Raw genomic sequence first — 23,039 nt, forward strand, 5'->3', positions numbered from 1 at the left:
GGCACAAACATTAAACATGATATGAGTAAAAGTGTAACAGAATGGATTTTCCGGAAAAATTTCAGTTGATCTCCCAGGGATGGCCTTTCGAGTTAAAATGGCTAAAATTGACACTTTTATGATTATTAAAAAAAAAAAAAAATGATGCCTTGGATTTTTATAAAACTTTCTAAAAAGTTGTAACTTACTGATTTCCATATAATTTTATTTGTCTATACTTCGCGATAACTCTTGCGTTTGCCCCGGTGTCCCTTTTAGGGCTAATAAAAACACTCCATTTTTGGAACTATTTTACCATATTTGTACAAAAATTTCTGTGTATGTCTATTTAGCAGTTTTGCATCGTGTTGAACTGAAATTTAAATATGTTAAGGCCTTGGGGACTTTTGAGGCCTAAATGAGGGGGAGGCAAATGATGGACTTAGTCATTTCTTTTTTTTTTTTTTTTTTTTTTTTTGCATTGTGCAAAACTCAAATTTACATATATGTTAAGGCCTAAAACTGCACCGTTTGTTCATTTTCACCAGGATTTGACGTCCCCTGGGGACTTTTGGGGCTAAATTTCAATCCCCCAGACTACTGTTTTCATCTTGAGTATTATTTGTGCAATGTTGTCTGGGGAACCAACACGTTGTTTACTCAGTCGCAATCAGACTAAGAATAGAAAACAGAACTTCAACTCGCTTCTTCTTTGTAACAGCGACATTTATTTCCTCGTTGTTATGGCCGTGACGTCACCCACGTGATCTCGAACGTTATCTCGTTTCGTGCTCCACATCTTTAACGCGATCGTTCTCGCTCTCTTTTTTTTTTTTATAGACTTTGTCTTTTCTTTACCGATGACGTCACTCTGCATGCATTTGCATACGCGTGGTGTTGCATTGGCACAACATTCCGGTCGGTGAAACTTTTGACTTCTTCGGATGTATCTTATCGAAGACTGGAATCTTTCTGCCAAACTCGAGAATATTTCTATCGAAATTGGGGGTCTGCACGGGATTTCAATAGGAACACTTTTATTTAATCCACGGGGAACAGCATGCGCCTGTTTTATCAGCCATGGCTAAGTAGAAGTCCTACATAATTCGCAATTGTATATTTGGGTCGGTCGTACTTGGGATTGAACCTTCAATCTCCAGAAGTGCGTAACTTTTACAACCGAATTTCGACAGATACTCTAACCACTATGCCAGGAGTCGGAAGTTCCTACTTACTTCCCTCCCCACGGGGTCAGAGTTAGACACAAAGGTCGTTTTTCGGGATAAAAATTTTAAACTGAAACCTTTTTTCCTTCACAAGGGTAGCATATTCTCGTTCCGTCAGCCATGACTGGATAGAGGTCCTAATTAATTCTCTTTCTCTCCCCGTCTCTCTCTCTCTCTCTCTCTCTCTCTCTCTCTCTCTCTCTCTCTCTCTATCTCTTTCTCCTACCCCCGGGAAGTAAATAAAAGGGTTCCGTTCGAAATTCCGTTCAAATTTCCGAGTTCGACAGAAACATTCCCGAGTTCGACAAAATACACCTGAAGAAGGTCGGAGGTTACATCGACCGAAACGTTGTGAAAATCACACTCAAGATGAGAACAGTAATCGGAAGAATTCAAATAATACGAATTTTAATTTTTTTTTTGTGTACCCCACCCCCACTCCCACCTTTTTTTTGTTACTTTCGCCCTAGACAAGACATATAGCTCATTGGAACGTAAGGAGGGGGGGTGTCTATCAGGGGATCATGAGTAGTTTTGTTCACATTACATCCAAACTTCCGCAGGTTAGTACAATCAGGGAAGCAGTAGTAGTGGCGCATGAGTTAGAACTCTATACCGCTATTTTTTTAGTGAATCTGGGAAATTGTCTTCAGATATCCTTCTATTGTCGGATGACTGGACAATGTAGGATCAAGTGATCTATGTCTTGGGGGGGGGGTTCTTCCTTGCACTTTGGGCAGATTGGAGAGTCTATTAGTCTCCGCATGTGTTCGTTTACTGCAGTCCTGGAGTGTCTTGTTCTGATCCGGTTTGTGGCTACCCACTGCTTCCTACCTTCTTGTAGCAAAACCTGGGAGGCGCAAAATATTGTCTCTCCAGTCTTCGTTCCATGTCTCAACTTTATTGAAATATTTGATTTTTGAGTTGTAGAAGTGCGTTCGGAAAGCAGGAAACAGGGATGAAATTCCAAAGTTAAGCAGTCCAAAGGAAGAAACTTTTAGAGTAGAAGGCTTCTTTTTTTTTCTTTTCTTTTTTTTTTTTTTTTGCATCTAGGGATCTTTAAAAACAACAACACTGTCTCCCCCTCTCATTTCTTTCCCTCTTTCTCGCAATAAAATATTAATCATAATTGAACCCTTTTGCATCAAATAAAAATATATCTTTTTACGTTGTTTTCATCTTCTCTCTACCTCAGCAATGCAATTGCAAGTTACTGCCTCGAAACAACTTTTTTTGGTTTCATTTTGAAGAGCGCAGAACAGGGGGAGACGATGCAATTTTCAGAACTGGGAGAATCGAAACCGTCAACAAATGTCAACAATAACACAAAATAAAAGTAATTATTTGTGCTATTTATTGAATTAAAATAACGTTAAGAAAATTCTAATGACACTAAATAGAAGTTAGTTTATAAAGTTCTTTTTTTTACGCAAAATTTCTTAAATAAATGAAAGTTGTCAAAATGTATAACTTTTAAAAATATTTTTTAAAAAAAATTATTAATGCGTGTAACTTTTTTCTTTTTTTTTTTTTTCAAGAAAACATTTTTTAAGAAAATCTTAACACAAAATGGAAGGTTTTTAAGAATTTTTTTTTCACAAAAAAAAAACAATAAAAAGGTGAAATTAAGCTCATGATACATACTTCATTTATAATCTCTATCCCTGTATTAATGGATGATGCTATCCTTTAGTAACACAATTATTTTGTGATGCCATCATTTTGATGACGTCATCCAATGTGCACGGTAACAAGATGTCAAACGAGCAGGCTCTAGAGAGTTTTAGTAGCATATATATTTCAATTCCACTAGCAACAATGTCGGTTTTTATTGTTTTTTCTTATAAATGCTTTGTAATAAAGTTTACATATTCATTGTAATTACTACTTAGTTTTTACTTATTTGAATACACATTTCTACCATTTATTAAGTTCTTGCGGCAGTCTCTCAGTTTTCAGAAACGGTGTGCAAATCTGTCTGTTCGGCTCGTCTCTTTGGTTGTCATTCTCTTGATCAATGAAATCTTGGCATTTATGCATTACCGACATTAAAACATCTAGAAAGGGAATTATATTGTGCAGTTCATAAGAGAAATTAAGTACTGGGATTTACGACAAATATGGCGATTACATCAGCCAGTTCGTATTTTCCTCTCTCCTTCCCTCTTCTCTTTTTCTCTCTCTATTTCGCTGCTTCTCTTCCTCTCCCTGTCTCTTTCTTTATTTCTCTCCTTCCCCCTTTTTCTGTCTCGCTATCTCTCCCCTTCTTTCTCCCTCTGGGTTTCTCTCAATAAAGTATTAATCATAATTTTGCATGAAATAAGAATATCTTTGTACACTGTCTTCCTCCTCCCCCTTCTCCTCCTCACCTCTCTCTCTCTTTCTCTCTCTCTCTCTCTCTCTCTCTCTCTCTCTCTATCTATCTATCTCTCTCTACCACAGTTGCAAATGCACTTGTGCGTTACTGTTTCGAAACAACATTTTTAATTTCATTTTGAAGAGCGTAGAACAAAGGGGAAACCCACCCAACAAATGTCAGAGTAACATTTATTGGGTTGATTTCTATCACCATTGTGTTTTATTTCTTTTTTCTTTTCTTTTCTTTTTGAAGTCTTTGTCGAGTCTTCAAAGACATTGTCGCCATTTTTTTTTTTGTTCTTCGGTGGCGCTTAATATTATTTGTTTTTCGAACCGAATAAACATCTTACATTAAATAAAAACACTAAAAACTTATCCGTTAGGAAGAAAAGTAAATTATCTTGACTTTGATGACATTTATTTGTTATATATTTGTTTGTTTGTGTGTTTGTTTGTTTTATCGCTTTTTCGTACCTCTGTGGATTGTAAAACAAACCCGCAAATTGTCTTCTGTGTCTTCCTCATTTTAACTTTTCTTTTTTTTTTTTAATTCTCTCTCTCTCTCTCTCTCTCTCTCTCTCTCTCTCTCTCTCTCTCTCTCTCTCTCTCTCTCTCTCACACACACACACACACACATACACACACTATCTATCTGTCTATCTTTATCTATATTTATCTGGGTCGAAAATTCCTTTTCAATAGCCTGAAATATATTGGTTAAAAATATTACTCTTCTTTTTATTTGTTACGTTAGTGCTTTGTGGCTCAGTTTTACTATGAAACATAATTAAATCTATTTTCCGTGTCGACGTTTCAAAATATGAAGAAATCAGGCACAGGGGCCACTTCGCCTACAAACGCGTAATCAAGAAACGGCGTGACAAAAGTGCGCGTGTGTGATCGTTTGTTTAACGCTCACATATTGAGAAAGAGAAGTCAATTGCCGGTTTAATAAGAAAACGGCCGTAAAGTATATGCGAGAAAGTACGGGGCGAAAAAAAAAGTAAATAAAAATAAATAAATAAATAAATAAAAGAAAAGAAGTAAGCATACCTCATGCGTAGAAAAGGTAAAATACAGTACACACTTCGGGAATAGAGAGAGGAAGAGGGATCTCCCTAATAGTAGCGATTAACAACGGTTTATTACAGTAGAAGGGGTCAAGTACTTTTTCCATAACACAACGAATTACGACAAAAAAGAGTCCAGACTAAATTCCCCGCACAAAACGAACATCATCTATGTAAACGAAATACAGAAAGACAAAATAAAATATAGTTTTCCTTTTTTCTTTTTCTTTTTTTTTTTTTTTTTACAATCCAGAGGGCTACGAAAAAAGTGGTCAACAAACAAAGTTATAACAAATGAATGTTACCAAAGGCAAGATATGTTACACTTCTACCTACCTGGAGAAATTCTTGGTGGTTTTATTCTATGTAAAATGTTTATTCGGTTCGAAAAACAAGTTATGTCGAACGTTACGCAAGAACGAGAAAAATGGCCGCGATACCCCTTACAACTTTGAAGTCTCGACAATCGCTTAAAAATAATAAAAACAAAACAAAATGGTAATAGAAACCTACCCAATAAATGTTATCGTTTTGTGGGTGGGTCTCTACCACTATGAAGATTGTACAACAAACATATTATTCATACATACATACATACATACATACATACAAATATATATGTGTGTGTGTGTGTGTGTGTGTGTGTGTGTGTGTGTGTGTGTGTGTGTGTGCGTGCGCGTGTGTGTGTGTTTATAAAATGAAGCTAATGCAGAATATATCTTAAACGGGGCGAACTTTATTAAAGTATTAACTCGTAAACTCGTAAACTCGAAACTCGTAAAGAATGCATTATAACAAAGCAAACTTATCAAGGTCGAAGCTCAACACGGTTAAGATGAGCAATTAAATATGCTAAATAAGAGATGATGAATAAAACTTTCATGCAACTTTATTAAATCATCAGATCTGCAAAAGAAGATCTGATTATGTAATAAAGTTATATGCAGCTTTATATATATATATATATATATATATATATATATATATATATATATATACTGTTACATATATATGAAAGAAACATTTTGTTTGTTTTTTCAAAAGACATTTTGTATTCTTACACGTCAACACATAGGAAATAAATACAGAAAAGATATAAACATTTATATAGTTTTCGTATTGATATTTTATCCACACACACACACACACGTACACACATATATATACATATATGTATATATAAATATATATATATATATATATATATATATATATAAATGGGACTTTGTATGTGTTTGAGTTCGTTCCTTATAGACTCCAAAACGGCAGAAGAGATTTTCTTTAAAATTTACAGAACTTTACTGTATAAGTTTGGGAGTGATCTTAGTTCAGTTTTGTCTAATAATACCCTCGATAATTACCAATAATCAATAATCAAAACAGTTATTTTAATTTATCTATCATCGGTAAAATTAAAATTCAACTGTGGGAATGTTGATAGAGTGTTTTTTTTTGTTTTTGTTTTTTTTGGTGTGTTTTTTTTACGTGATCTGTAGGTTCAGACTCCGCACGTAATTTAAAAAAAAAATTTTTCATTAACTGCAAAGAATTTCATAAGACTGAAAATTTGCGTGTTTTTTTTTCTTTTGTTTTGTTGTGCTTTTTGCATGATGTGGTCTGCAAATCCCGCACGTAAATTTCTTAATGTTTTTTTTTTCGTAAACTGGAAAGAAGTTTATATAAAATAATTTTATAAAAGAAACATTAGGTTCCCTAGAGTGCAATGTAGAATAATATATATTTTGGACTAAGTTACTGCATGTGAAGCTTCCTCCCGGACGATATCACGGATTACGATGACAATAAAATATAGGAGTGTGAAATATTCGTTGATCATCATTCAATCCCGGGTAACGTCGGGCCTCCCTGCTGCTGTATATATATATATATCCGTTCACATACATAAAGCTAGAACCCAGAATTAGATAGAATCGAGCAATTGCATCGACAATGGACAACGCCAGACCCAAAGTGGGTTTCGAAGAGACATGCTCCGACATAGGCGCGAACCCAGGTCGTCGCACGCATGAAATGTGCAATACTGACAACCTAACCATATGGGCCACAGCGCAATCTATTGCCTATTCCTCGATTTTTAAATTCTTATATTTTTATCCAATTCTACATTCTACGATGTGACAAGCAACGCGTCATATATAACTAAGATAGTTACTGCTGCTATGCAGGCGGTAGATATCACATCACGTCACTGATGAGATGCAGTACATCGAAACCCACTTTGGGTCTGGCGTTGTCCGTTGTCGATGCAATTGCTCGATTCTAGCTAATTCTGTGTTCTAGCTTTATCGTGAAAAGTGTATGTGAACGGGTATATATCTATCTATAATCTCCTCTTAATGTCTAATATATATATATATATATATATATATATATATATATATATATATATATATGATAAAAAATATATATTCCAAATTCCAACATGTTGTTAATCTTACTGTTTATTTCTTTCAGCGCATCGTAATGTTCAATTCTTGACGGCACCTGTTTCGTAGCGCAGAACCATTCATATAATTATTATGCCAATTTTTGAAACAGATGCTGTCAAAAATTGAACATTTTAACATATATAAAAGAAATAAACGGTAAGATGGACAACGTTTTGGAATTTATTCGTATATACTCTGTACTTACTTGGAGTTTCATAAAGTAAAGGATTAGTAGAAATAAAAAATGAAATATAATTGAAAAACCATATTTCCTATAAACACACATACATATATTTATGTACATGTACATATGTATATAAATACACACACACACACATATATATGTACATATATATGTATATAAATAAATATGTAAATATATGTACATCTGTATGTGTGTATGTATATATATATATATATATATATATATATATATATATATTAGGTAATGTGATTTATAATTTAACTATCGAGCTTATTATATATCTAAATTACAACGAGCACTTTCTATTTCCTGTATTTTAATTAAACTAGTAATTTCACTGTTACATTAAAATACACTTAGCTCTTTAGACTATTGTTCTAATCTCCTTTAAATTATATATATATATATATATATATATATATATATATACAGAGAGAGACAGAGAGATATAATATGCATTATTTATCTATATAAATAAAAATATTATACACACACACACACACACATACACACACACACACACACACACACACACACACACACACACATATATATATATATATATGAATGGGCCACCAACAATTGTTATGTTGTTTTTTTTTTCTTTTCATACTTATTTTATTATTGTCGTAATTTTTGGAAATAGTTTAACGCGTATCGGACGATCTCATGCTTTTTTTTTTTCAAACCTGCTCCTCAGAAAGTTTTTAAAATATTTAAAATGTGAAATGTGAAGAAACTTTCTGTGGAGATCGTCCAAAGCACGTTAAATTATTTAATTATTAAAATAGCAAATAATAAAACAAGTTAAAAAAAAACAAAACAAAACAAAAACAAAAAAAACAATTCTTGGTGACCCCACTCATTTAAATATACATCCCCTTGTTGGGATCTCTTAACCTATTTTGAACACACACACATACACACACACACACACACACACACACACACACACTCGTATTATCGGTGCGGCTATGTGTATATAATAATGATTGCAACGTCTTGTCAGACGAGTGCCACTCCCCCAGACACTTAAAGTCCATGAGCCCAAATGCCAGAGGGAGTATCTATACAAAGATGATGTTACATTACAGAGTCTTAGCTTCGTACGACAGTTAAATCTCTCTCTCGGTTCAAAATGTTGAGATCCAGCAACAAGCAAGAGCAAGATAGTCAGCAACAAATTAAACTGCAGACCAGCTTAATGCAGGTACTGGTCTCCCGCTTGATGGTTTTGTAAATCAGAGATTTGATTCTCCCAGAAAGGTTGCCTTCACCACGGCTTACGGGAGCCCTCTCCACCCCAACACACACACACACACACACACACTCACACACACACACACACACACACACACACACACACATATATATATATATATATATATATATATATATATATATATATATATATACGGTGCTAGTTGGCTGTTGACCCAGAAAAAGGTTTCATGAATATGTATATACATACATACATACATACATACATACATACATACATACGTACGTATACATATATATATATATATACTTACGTACATACATATTTGTTTTTTACGGAGGCGAGGAACATTAAATTTACGACCTAGTTTCTTTAATTGCAGATTTGGCAACTGTTGATTATTTGGACCATAGCTTGGTTTAACAATTAATTATGACTTTAAATGTCAATCTTTTTAATTTATTTGAATATTTAGTTTATTATGTTGTACCATTCCAATGAATGACCTTTTGTGCGCTAGTTCTTTTTTATTTGTTTTTTTTTTTTTTTTAAATACACGCCACTATTTTTTATACACTTGTCCCAGCGATGGACAATATCTGTGCACGGGCATCTGGAATGGGATTTAGCATACGAGCGTCGTTCCGAATTTAAAGCCTCATAATTTTTACTTAAAAGGTAAAGGGGCTACAATGATGGGAGTAGTACCGTTAAAACAACCGACATTTTATGCTACATAATTTATTTTTCTCCATAGCCACCACTATCCTCAATGCTCCTTCCACATAAAATCTATGAGTTATCTCTGATTCTGATGCACGTCAACGATACGCCTTGATTTGTATAATCTTACACCGTTAATATCTGCAACAAAGAGAGGAAACTTTCTGCTCATGAATGCATAAGATCAGTCATCATAACCATGCGATTTGCTATCCCCTTTCATTTGTTCTGGCGGAATAAAAAACAGGAGGCATTAATTTTGGACGCCACTTGTGTAATAAAATATCGAAATACGATTTTGTTTACAAACTGTACAACTTTATTTTGAAAATTATTTTGAAACATTTGATGAACATATAATCTTTGGGGACATGTAAAGTCCCATGTGTACGCTACTAAATAAGACTGGAGAAACCACTTGAGAGACAGCATTACGAAATACAGCCCGATTTCATGGGTGGATTTTCGGAAAATTGGACCTCTACATTAGGCTATAGTAGCGCGAGTCGTATGGGGATATACGTCCGACATTGAATGTAAATTATAAATACAAAGAATTAATTTTTGGAGTAAACCACATATTTGCATAATAAAAATTATTTTTTGTGATTTATTTTTATTTAAAGTTTTTCCATTCTAGAAAAGACACCTTATATATATATATATATATATATATATATATATATATATATATATATATATATATATATATATATATAAAACAAAATGCATGCAACTTTATCACATTTATGGTCTGATACAAAATACAAATCTATATAAGGATAAAACTCTGTGGATCTTGCTTGCTTGCTTGCTTGCTTTCTTGTTTGGTTGGATCGTGTCTTTGACGATCAAGCAACTCCTTCTTTTAAGAAAGGGATGACAGGTATATATATATTAGCAGGCCACCCGGCATTACCCGGTCGTATAATAAGCTTAAATATGATATTTTGATTAATGCAGATTTTGTATGTATTATTATAATGTATTGGACCAAATAGATATTCATGATTTCAAAAGTTTAAAAAAAAAAAAAAATGACTCGTGCGCCACTTTCGAGAATCGAAACCAAAACGTTTAGCTTACGATTTATTTTTTCCTTTAACGTTAATGCCTGACCTATAGAAAATATGTTTACTGCAAGGCTAAAAATTATAAACATGAACTAATAGCTATTACGTTACGTACGCATATTAGTAATGCCGTCGTTTGATCTTCACCTGGGAAATTTGATTTTTTTTATTTTTCACATATTTGCACTCATTTATAGTGGACTGTGTTTACCCTTCTACGCAAATATTACGCAAGTATAAAGCATATAGAATATCAGCATGAATATAATTTTATGATGATCATCCTATAAGAAAACCGAAAAACTAATATGCAAATTAGCTAAATCTTTTGCTAGTGAATGCAATTCCACGACCCAGCTTTAACAAAGTTGTATTTTCTTTTTTAATAAATAGAAAAAAATGTCTTTGATATGAACATAAATACATAAACACACACACACACACACACACACACACACACACACACACATATATATATATATATATATATATATATAAAGTGAGCGAGTCTGTATGTCTGTGTATATTGACCTACGCAATAACTTTGTCAGTTTTCAGTCTACAGACTCATAATTTGATATACAGGGTATTGAGATTTGGGAAAATCTTTTTAATTAGTTTTCAACCATAATTTTGGCTGGTAAGGGATCAAAGTTCAATGATTTGATCTTTGAGAACTCTATCATACTCCTCCGCCAATTTTAGATATAGGTTCCTCGGACATGGGTCTAACTTAATAACTTGATTTGAGCCCAAAATAATAAATGTTAAAAGGTTATAATAGGAGTCAGAGTTAAAAAAAAAAAATTGACCTCTGCGGTCACTACCGAATTACTCAATTTCTGGTCTAAACATTTTAAATTTTACATAAAGGGTATTCAGAGATAGGGCAAGCTTTTTATTCGGTTTGGGTCGGAAATTTGAGCTACAAATATATATAAATTGATGTATGTATGTTTGCATGTGTGCCTAAAACTTTCGACAGAGGGAACAGATTTTCACAAGATCAGTATCGTTTTGAAGCTCGACACTTCAGACGACAAAAACCGAAAAATTGGCTAAAAACATTAATTTCTTCACCCTCAACTGCGCACTTTTCTACAGGCAGGGGTCGCTTTTTTCGCTGATATTTTTTAAAGTCATCCCCTCTTTTCGATTGTCTAGCCTTAATTCAAACCTACGTCACTTCCGGTAAGGCGGCGCAGTGGTCATAACAGCAAAGACGTCACGTTTTTTCTCCGTTCTTTTCCTCCTTCGCGGTACGGGTTCGAGCCTGCCTTCCTACTATCACTTTTTTTTTTTTTTTTGCTCAACACACACCTCCAAACAACGCCGGGCACCTATGCTAGTGTATATATATATATATATATATATATATATATATATATATATATATATATATATATATATATATATATATATATACTAGTAGCCAAATTGAATATTGAAATGCTCATATCTTTGGTTCTATGAGAGGAAACTATATGAAAATTTGCAGGCTTTTTGAAGATTATAATACTATTCTATGGTTAAAGTTTTATGACAATTGGTAAAAAAAAGAAGCTATATTTTCCAATCAATAAAAGATGCTCAAATTTGTCTACATTTGTTTTTTAGTTTTGCTGCTTTGGTATGAGTTTTGCTTTGGTTTTTTATTTATTTTTTTTAATTTTTATTTTTTTTTCTTGGTTGTTTCCCCTGTTGCAGCAAAAAGAAACCTAAGCAAAATTTATCCCAACGCAGCAAAACTGAAGCTGACGTACCAGGACACTATATATATAAATATAGGCACATCTGGGCATGTTTTATCGTTTGAAAATGTAGGTTCTTTTTGATTAACTGTCATAAAATTTTAAGCATAAAATAGTATTATAATATTCAAAAAGCCTGCAAATTTACATGTAGTTTCGTCTCATATAACCAAAGATTTCAATATTCAATTCGAATACCAACACACACACACACACACACACACACACACACACACACACACACACACATACATATATATATATATATATATATATATATATATATATATATATATACTTCAGAATAAAATCTTTTTATTTGAAATTCCAACATTTCACGTCATAAATTTTTAAATTCATTGAATGACTAAATTTTCATATATATATATATATATATATATATATATATATATATATATATATATATATATAAACATTAGTAGCACATAATATTTTCAATATATGATCGATAGAGAATTACATTTTATTGCGTTTGGTAATAGTTATTTGTTATATATTTAGTTTTTTTTTTGTAATTTATCGGCTGTTAATTATACTGCACTATTGCGTATTAAATTTAAAATATTCAATTTCACATTGATTAATGATATAAATAAATATTCAAATATTCAATGCCTGTTAAGACATGGTCGACGGGTTGATTGTTTTTTAAAAACTATGTTGTTTAAAACAAAAACAACAGTACTTTTCATGTTGAAAATTAATATATATTAAAAAATGACGGAAATTCATCGAGTAGAAAATTATTTATAGTTACAATTTTTTACTGAAAATGGCATTTTTACAGGATATAAACACCTTGAGGATTACGAATACAGGGGACATACTTATCTCTTTTTTCGCCACTTTAATAGCTGACGTTTTGTTTTAGACCATGCTAGTTTTAGACCAACATCTAGTCATGCGAAGTTGCCAATATTTTCCCCCGATGCCGATACATTCACTGATTCTGATTCCGATTCTTTATAAATCTCTAAATGTTTAATTTTTAAAGTTGCTATTTTTTTTTCGGATTGCCGTAAAAACACGTGCTAAATGGGTATATATTTTCTCAAACGTAAAACACACACACACACGCACACACACACACACATATGTCTGAGGGAGGTATCTATAGATTTTAGTTTTACTGGGAGTTCAAAATCAATGAATATTGATTAATTTATGGTAAATGTGTTGTTTAGTGTCGTTAATTATTTTTGATAGAAAAAATTATAAAAATTATTTATCTTTATATAAAACAAATTATTAGACACTAAGGCTGAAATAAAGCCAGAAAAAAAATTCACTTTTATTATTTTTTCATAATTTTTATTAGACTAAATGTACGATATTCAAGGTCGCCATATTGCTTATAAAATTTGGCCTTTCTAAGATTTGACATTGGTCTTTTAAAAGTCAAATTTGGCCTTTTTTACGCTCTTTATTGAACCATGTTTTTGGCCGTCATTTTTTTTAAGACCAAATTTGGCCTTAAAAGAGCCAATCTGTCAAATCTAAGAAAGGCTAAAATTTAAAAGCAATACAACAGCCTTGGATGTCGTGAATTTAGTCTAATAAAAAACTATAAAAAATAATAAAAATGAACTTTTTTTTCTGGTTTTATTTCAGCTTTTGTGTCTGATAATGTGTTTTATATAAAAATGAATAGTTTTTATAATTTTTTGGCTGTCAAATAATTTACACCGCTAAACTACACATTTACCTTATTTCATTATTACTACAAGCAGTCGAAGAGTTTGCTTTTAACAAAATCAAATAAAAAAGATAATTGAACGAATCGTTATTAATATTGGAAAATAGACACAAATTTTTCCGATTCGGATCCTGATTCCAATACCGTCAAAAGTCCCGATTTTTTTAAGGATTCCGATTAATCGTCCAAACACTACTAAAAACACAATAGCAGTTGTTCTACTCCATGGATTTTCGTAATGTTTGGATATATTACTATTTCCCACATGTTAATTCAGGATATATGGTTGTTTTGGCGTCAAACCATATATTGAAAAAATCGATTTGTCCTCTGTATCTTGACAAGCTCTACAGATTGTTGTTAATAGTGATATCAGTGCTGACTGCTGAGCTTTAAACCTACATATATACGCCGCGCGTGTTGGACATAAACGTCTGGCAAATGGTTCCTGAGTGTTGAGTAGTTATTACGTGTTTAGATTCAAACACGTGTTTAAAGATAAACGTGTTTACGAAATCAACTGATAGGATTGATTTTTCGTTAGTCTTCTATTTTTAACAAAGCAAGCGATTAGCGATATAAAAAAAATTAATTGGCAATTTATAAAGATCGCGGCCATTGTAGAAATTCCGTTTGTGCATCCAAGAAGTTTTATGTTGTTTTCGTTAAATATTATCAATTTGCTAGCATGCAGCTGTGGAAATTTCACGGAATAAGAAATATATTTAATCAACAAATATGTTTTAATAAAGCTGTTTTTTTTTTATTTTTTATTTTTTTTTTTTTTGGATAGTGCAAAAAATTAGATTTTGGACAGGAAAAAAAACAAAAAAAATACAACGCAGAAAATTTGGGTTTATAAACATTTCTATGAAAATACTGTCCTCTGTATTTTAAATATAAAACTGACCCAAATGAAATAAATTAATAAATGCTAATAACTGCTCAGAAAATAATATTGTGCTACATAGTTCAATGCAAATAATACAATCACATTGTAATAGATAATCTTTAATTTACTCCTGCAATTCAGCACCTCTTCTTCGTTTTTTTTCTTGTTTCTCTTAAATGTTCCCTTTTTTAGGTAACGTTTCGCTCACTTTTTCTTCGGTGAAGAACCACTCCACGTCGAAATTACTACGAGTTTCGGGTTTGTATTACTGTAGACATAGATTCGAAAAAGTTGTCAAATAACAAATATATAATAAATAAATGTTATCAAAGGCAAGATAAGTTACATTTTTACCTAACTGGATACTTTTTTAGTGTTTTCACTTAATGTAACATGTTTATTCAGCTCGAAAGACATAGTGTTTACCGATGTATTGGAAAATTTAAAATGATGCCCGACTCTCTCTTTGTCACGGTAAGTTTGGGAAAAGGAGTTAAAAATAAAAAAACTAGACAAAATACTGTTAGAAATTCCCTCAATATATGTTACCGTAACATAGGCTGATATATATTCGGTGCGTTTTTAACAGTATTTTGTATATATTTTATTTTAACACCTTTTCCCAAACTTATCGTGTCAAAGACAGAGTCGGGCGCCATTTTGAATTTTCCAATACATCGGTAAACACCGTATTTTTTTCGAGCTGAATAAACATGTTACCTTAAATAAAAACACTAAAAACATATTCAGTTAGGTAGAAAAGTAACTTAGGTAGAAAAGAAATGGTAACATTTATTTGTTATATATTTGTTTTTTGACAACTTTTTCGAATCTATGTGTACAGTAAAACAAACCCCCATTTTTTTCTCGCACTATCACAACAATGATTGATCATTTATTTTGATGATTATATTCAGAAACGAGGCTACATTAAAAGGAGGTCACTCTCGTATTCTTATCCAGGTTTGACAGATTGGCCATTTTAAAGACAAGTTTCGTGAATTTGTTTTTGTTTTTTTTTTTTAAACAGGTTGGCCTTCAAAAATTGTAGGTAAAGTTGACCGACTCCTAATCCGGCCCCGAGATGTAAAATAGTTCATCTCAAAGTTGTATTCATGAGCGGAAGTTTATTTATGAACGAAAACATAGAATCCTTCTCTAAGGGAATGACATGAAACTTTTTTCTTTTTTTTTTTTTTTTTTTTTAAATCACCGCTTTTTTGGATAATAATTGCTGTTTAATATTTGAATTTTTTGGTTTATTAGATTCTTGTTTTTGTTTTATTTTGTTTTGTTTTTTGTTTTTGTTTTTTTGTTAATTATTATATTTATTATTTATTTTATGTATTTCTATCAGTATCTTAATTTTTCACCGCTTTTTTTTCGTTCTTAACAACAACAACAAAACTTTGGGGGATAATATTTGCGTTGCAATATGTAAATTTACAAACCTCACACGACCTAGAATAAAATAATAAAATATAAGTGCTACAAAATATTTGAAAATAACAACAACAAAAAAATTAAATAAAGTTAAAAAGTGATTGTTTCTTAATCACCGCATTTTAATATCTAAATTTAAATCTTCACACATAGAATTAAATAAATCGTAACTTTTCACATTAGGCTCCCTTCAACAATTTTCTTTAAATGACCATCATATAAAAGTTATAAATGTTTATCTACACTTTTTGAAACTATAATTTCCTCATATCTTAGAAACTATTCGTTTCCTGGAATTTTAAACGTTATTTTCGTTTTCAGTGCCCCTGAAAACCTAACATAGGGGTAATTTTAAAGGATTTTAGTAATTTTAAAGGATTTTTGGAGGGTGGAAAGATACTGCATTTTACCTAAAAAGAAAACAAAAGTAAAAAAAAAAAAAAATATTTAAGTTAAAAAAAAAAACAAATAGAAAGTAAACAACAAAAATAAACAAATAAAAAGCAAACAACAAAAAACAAATAAAAGGAAAAGGAAAGAAAACAAAAAAACAATTATTTGTTTTTGTTTTGTTTTGTTTTTCTTTTTGATTTGTTTACTTTTGTTTTTTTCTTTTCGTTTCATTTCGATATTAAATAACTGACAGAAATGGAAAAATTAAATATGAAGTATTTCGTTTCGTTTCATATTTTCATTTTCGGTTCGATGTTTTGCTGTCTTTATTCGAATTCGAGGCGAATTATTTGCTTGGGCCGAATCACACCCATGGTAAGGACTGGGTCAACATTACCATTGACATAGGTCCTTTTTCAAAGGGTGACGTACGAGCCAAGAAAGGAATAAACAGAATATTAAATATATAATTTAATAATATTAAACACAGTGTTTGTATTACAATCCACAGAGACACGAAAAAAGTGTCAGAAAAACAAATATATAACAAATAAATGTTAACATTAACAAACGCAAGATAAGTTACTTTTCTACCTAACTGAATAAGTTTTTATGGCTTTTATTTGATATGAAATGTTTATTCGGTTTGAAAAATAAGTAATATTGAGCGCGACCGAAAAACAAGAAAAAATGACCGCAACGTAACGTCTTTGAAGTCTCAGCCAAAACTAAAAAAAGCAAAAACAGAAAAAGGGTTTATATTACTGCACACATAGATTCGAAAAAGTTATCTAAAACAAACATATAACAAATAAATGTCATCAAAGGCAAGATAAGTTAGTTTTCCACCTAACTGGATATATTTTCAGCGTTTTTATTTAATGTAACATGTTTATTCAGCTCGAAAAACATACAGTGTTTACCGATGTATTGGAAAGTTAAAAATGGCGGCTGATTCTCTCTTTCATACGGTAAGCTTGAGAAAAGGAGTTATAAATAAAAAAAAAACAGACAAAATACTGTTAGAAACTCGCTCAATATATGTCAGCCTATGTCACGGTAACATATATAGAGTGAGTTTAGTTTCTAACAGTATTTTGTCTAGTTTTTATTTTTAACTCCTTTTCCCAAACTTACCGTGTGAAAGAGAGAGTCGACCACCATCTTAAACTTTCCAATACATCGGTAAACACTCTATGTTTTTCGAGCTGAATAAACATGTTACATTAAATATAAACACTAAAAACATATCCAGCTGGGTAGAAAAGTAACTTATCTTGCCTTTGATAACATTTATTTTTTCTATATTTGTTTTTTGACAACTTTTTCGAATCTATGTTTACAGTAATACAAACCTCAGAAAGAAAACAAAATAGTGCAAGAAACTAATCCTATAAATGTTACCGTGACATTTATTAGGTAGGTGGGTCGCTCGGTCACTACTACCATTTTGTTTTATTTCTTTTTTTAAGTGATTATCAAGACTTCAAAGATGTAATGAGACGTCGCGGCCATTTTTGTTTTACTGTACACATAGATTCGAAAAAGTCGTCACAAAAGCAAACATATAACAAATATGTTATCAAAGGCAAGATAAGTTATTTTTCTACCTTACTGGATATGTTTTTAGTGTTTATATTTAATGTAACATGTTTATTCAGCTCGAAAAACATACAGTGTCCACTGATGTATTGGAAAACTTAAAATGGGAGCCGACTCTCTATTGAAGGCGGTAAGTTTGGGAAAATGAGTTATAAATAAAAAAACAGACGAAATACTGTTAGAAACTCGCTCAATATATGTTACCGTGACATAGGTTGACATATATTCGCCGGGTTTTTAACAGCATTTTGACTGTTTTTTTATTAATAATCCTTTTCCCAAACTTACCATCTCCGAGAGAGTCGGCCGGCCGCCATTTTGAATTTTCCAATACATCGATAAACACTGTATGTTTTTCGAGCTGAATAACCATGTTACATTAAATATAAACACTAAAAACATATCCAGTTGGGTAGAAAAGTAACTTATCTTGCCTTTGATAACATTTATTTGTTCTATATTTGTTTTGCGACAACTTTTTCGAATCTATGTGTACAGTAAAACAAACCCCAAAAAATCTTATCCAGTTAGTTAGAAAACTAACTTATTTTGTCTTTGATGACATAATATTTTTTTACAACTGTTTCCTACCTCTGTGAATTGTAAAATAAACCCTAAATATCAATAAATGAAGAACCATTTATAGTTAAAATTTCGTTTTTAGATAAACACAACCACAGGCCAAATTCGGTAACCATTTTGTTTTGATTTAGTATTTACCTTATTCACATAATGTTGACACATTTTTTTTTTTTACAAGGTTACCACTTATCAAGGCCCGGAAGCTACTCAGGGATAAGGGTTATTGTAAGTACAGTACGTCAGTGTGGATATTTAAAGTGTGTACTTAAGGGGGCGGTTCATCAGGAATTTGTTTACGTTAGACTTGAAGACATCCAAGTTGTAGTCAGGAGGGAAGTAGGCAGACGGAACAGAGTTCCACAGGCGTGCAGTTCTAAGAAAGAAACTTTGTTCATGGAATCTACGTTTTGATTTAGGCATAGATTAAGAGTGGGGAAAGTTTTTGACAGTGGATTCAGCTAGACGGGTGTTTTTTTGTAAACGATTGGCGAAGGTGGACCAGAGATTGGAGTTCAGACGAACACCTGCCATGGAAATAGCGATAAAACAAAGATCTTGCAGCGTCTCTTCTGTGGGAGAGAGATTTTCTCAATTTTAGATGCATAATACTAACTGTATTTTTAAAAATGAAAATGGTTCCTCATTCAGCAATATATAACTAAAAACAAAAAAAAAAAACAAACAAACAAATGTTGTTCTTTTTTATAAATTGCCAATTATCTATATCAACAAAGTATGGTACGTGTTCGAAATAATAACGGAAATAGAAAAAAAACAACAACTTTTAAATGAATTTCAACTAACAGCAATGTTAGCTACTTAATTGCCATGTCGAAATTAGTAACACATCCAAAAATATGAAAAATAAAAACTGGAGAATTAATTATTAACAAAAATTGCCTTTGGAGGAAAAATTGCAAGTTTTATTTAAATAATATATTCCAAACCATGACTTCTTTTACTTGTTTATTACATTAAAAAAAAAATAATAATAATGATGGCGGATCGCTGCATTGTGAAAGCGAAGTTTTTATGCAGTAATACGCTTCTAATTTCGACATGACAGTTAAGTAGATAGCATTGATTTTTGGTGAAATTCAGTTTTTCGTTTTTCAATTTTCATTATTATCCCGGACAATCACCCAAAGTATTAATAATAAGTTTAAAGTTTACCTATCTGCGTCGAATGATGCGGAAGCTGATGTGGTTCGTCGTCATCCTTTTTTATTATTATTATTGTTTTAATTCCGTGTTTGCATTTTTTTTTTTTTTTTAGATATCTTTTCTTCATCAACAATTCATTTTTACTTTTTTATTAAAAGAAAATTCTTTTGTCTGTATAAACTTTTCAGCTATTTTTCTTTCCTATATTTTTGGTTCATTTTTAAATAAATAAATAAATAAATAAATAAATAAATAAATAAATAAAACAACGTTTTAATTTATTTTAGATGTGTCCTGACATCCTTTCAAGGGATTCCGTCCGTCTGTCGGTCGCATGTAAGTTTCGAATGAAAATCGACGTATCTTAAAAATATCCGTGTTCTTGTTTTTTCATTATTTTTATTTTATTATTACATTTTTTTTTTTTTATTGTTTACAGGTTATTTCTTCATGGGTCCGTTTTCTTTTTTTTTTCTTTGTTTTTTTTTTTTTTTTTTTTTTTTTTTTTTTTTTTTTTTTTAGTACGGAACCGTGGTTAAGTGGTTCTGGTTCACCACGCGAACTGAGTGTTCCAAGAAGTTCGAATCCAGTTCGCTCCACAAGAATCACTTTCACTTAAGATGTTGGCAAACTTCACGTGGTCTCTCTCGTAAGTACACGATGATTTTCTAGAAAGAATTCTGGCCAGAAGAATATCGGGGAAACCAATGCTAACAAAATAGTCACCTTCTTTCTTTTCTTTCTTTTTTTTTTTCTTCTTTTTTTAAATATCCGGTTTGGTGCAAGTGAAAAAACTGAAGTCTCCTCCGAGAGAGTGATAAGCGCTCAACACGTATAAATACAGGATTCGCGTGTGCGTCCTTAGTCGAGCGGTTATCAAACCGAAGTGGCGAATAATATACTGTAACAAACACACCACAAATTTCGCCTTCCACAAACACACGTACACACGCGCGCACGCGTGCCTACCCCTTACTCGTTTTAAAAAAAAGGCAGCTTGACTTGAAAGAAGCCTCGCGCGTGCGCAGGATTGGTTTTTACTACCCTGTCCTCCCACCTCCGTCACTCTACCCACTACTCACGCGTTCTTCATTTGTTGACCTCTCAATCGCTTTCCTTCGCTTCCTTTCTCACGTTCTTTCTCTCACTCCTTTCTCTGCCCCTTCCTCTATCTCGCTCTCTCTCTCCCTCTCTCTCGCACACACACACACACATACACGCATGCACACACGCACGCACACACGCGTACGTACACACACAGATCCGTAACTTTTGTATTCTTTTTGCGTTTTCTATTGCCCTTAAGTTTTCCGAAAATATTCCTCTATTCCCGGCCTGGACATTTCTATGCACGTTGGTATAATATATATATTAGTCATGGGGCGATTCCAATAATTTTACCGATTCCGAAACAATTACCGATTCCGTACTAAATTCTCGATTTCGATACAGTTATCGATTCCGATTCTTTATAAATCTCTAAATATTTACGTGGTGCCTTACATAAGTTTCCAGACTTTTTTGTACAGGCATTTAAAATTCAATATGTTATTGCTATACATCTTCATTTCCTTGCGAATAATTGTGTGTATAGTTCCCAAACTGACATCAAACTGTGCACTTATTGTCTCTATAGACACACGGCCTTTATCCATGAAATTCTTTATTTGGCCAATCAACACTGGTGTTTTAACTTACCACACCTCTCATCATCTCTCACGGACACCTTACCTTCCTTGAATCTCTTATACCACTCAAAAACCGATGTTCGATTCATGCAAAATGGCCCAAAAGCAGTCTGAAGCATTCCATACGTTTTGTGGCATATTTTCCAAGTTTAAAACAGAATTTTATTGCATATCGTTCATCTAAAGTGCCCTCGTGTCCACAGTGCATTTTTTAAAATTAACTAGCTGTGACAATCAAGCTTTAGTAGGGTGTATTCCAATTCCTGCTGTAGCTGTTCATTTGAAAATGAAATCATAAAAATTGGGTAATCATTTCATAAAATGTATAGCAATAACATACTGAATTTTCAAGAGTCTACGACAATTTTAAATGCCTATACAAAAAAAAATGCCTGGAACTTATTGAAGACACCTCGTATCCATTACCGGGGAATAGCTACATGGCTGCTCAAGCATTTTCGTAGGCCAAAATGCGATTATCCTGACCTGACCTTGTGTCTATTTTTCTGGCACGGAGATAAATAATATGTCACGTGATATTATATTCATTTATCCTACGTCTAAGGTATCGTGCTCCTATATTAGAGGGATGATATGCCGTACATATTTTGTCATGTGCTTTCGCATCTCTATGGTAATCTATGTCTGTCGGTTTTAATAGACGTTAACGATTAAACATCAAAGACCTGATGAAATTGTATCCAAGAGGGGCATAATTTCTGATGGCACAACGAAACGCTCTCTAATAGCAAGGGGCGCCTGACTTTGCCGGTTGCAAAATACGCTTAAATATATTTTAATTTATGTAGATTTCGTATTTATTATTGCAGAGTCATTGAATATAATATATATGTGTGTGTGTGTGTGTGTGTGTGTGTGTGTGTGTGTGTGTGTGTGTGTGTGTGTGTTATTAATTCATGCACGTAAAATATTTAATAAATATTTACATAAAAAAATTAAATATATAATAAATAAAATAAATAATAGCAAAAACATCACGTCTCAAAAATGGGGACGACGCAAATACACAAAGGACAGGTAACTCCTTCATCGCATAGCTAAGCGAAGCAATAAAATACAACGAATCGCTAATGTAAGGAAATAAATAAAATTAAAAAAAATAATAAAAACAATATACCTTTGTGTGTGTGTATATATATATATATATATATATATATATATATATATATATATATATTAGTGATTTCCAAAGTTATTTTTGTGCCATCAGCTAGAATCGAAATCAAGACATTCGGTGCTCTTCGCTACCGTTTGACCTAAGCCGACAGATCGATAAAAAAAAGTTATAAAATGAAACCACTTTTAGCTATGACTCGTTTACGCATGCGCAAACTAATAGAAATGTCGTTAGGTTGAAACAAATATTTTGCGTGTTATTCTGTTATCCAAACAAAGATTTTACTCATTATAAACCATACTTGATGAATGATTAATATTTTGTTGCTAATTTTAGTGTTATGTTTAAGAGTTTATCGGTTAA

The 23,039-nt window shown here is 32.1% G+C and overlaps 1 protein-coding gene across 1 annotated transcript in view; it reads right to left on the reverse strand.

The window, feature by feature from the left end:
* LOC145263784 (uncharacterized) overlaps positions 1 to 20,905 on the reverse strand; it is a 240,951-nt gene extending 220,046 nt beyond the window's left edge. The window contains exon 1 of the mRNA XM_080120838.1: positions 19,860 to 20,905. The gene's annotated coding sequence lies outside the window, so the exon portion shown is untranslated. The remainder of the gene's footprint in view (positions 1 to 19,859) is intronic.
* Between the last annotated feature and the right edge of the window lie 2,134 nt (positions 20,906 to 23,039).

Source organism: Euprymna scolopes, chromosome 39, assembly GCF_053919585.1.
Source record: "Euprymna scolopes isolate OS-2025 chromosome 39, ASM5391958v1, whole genome shotgun sequence".
NCBI lineage: Eukaryota > Metazoa > Mollusca > Cephalopoda > Sepiida > Sepiolidae > Euprymna > Euprymna scolopes.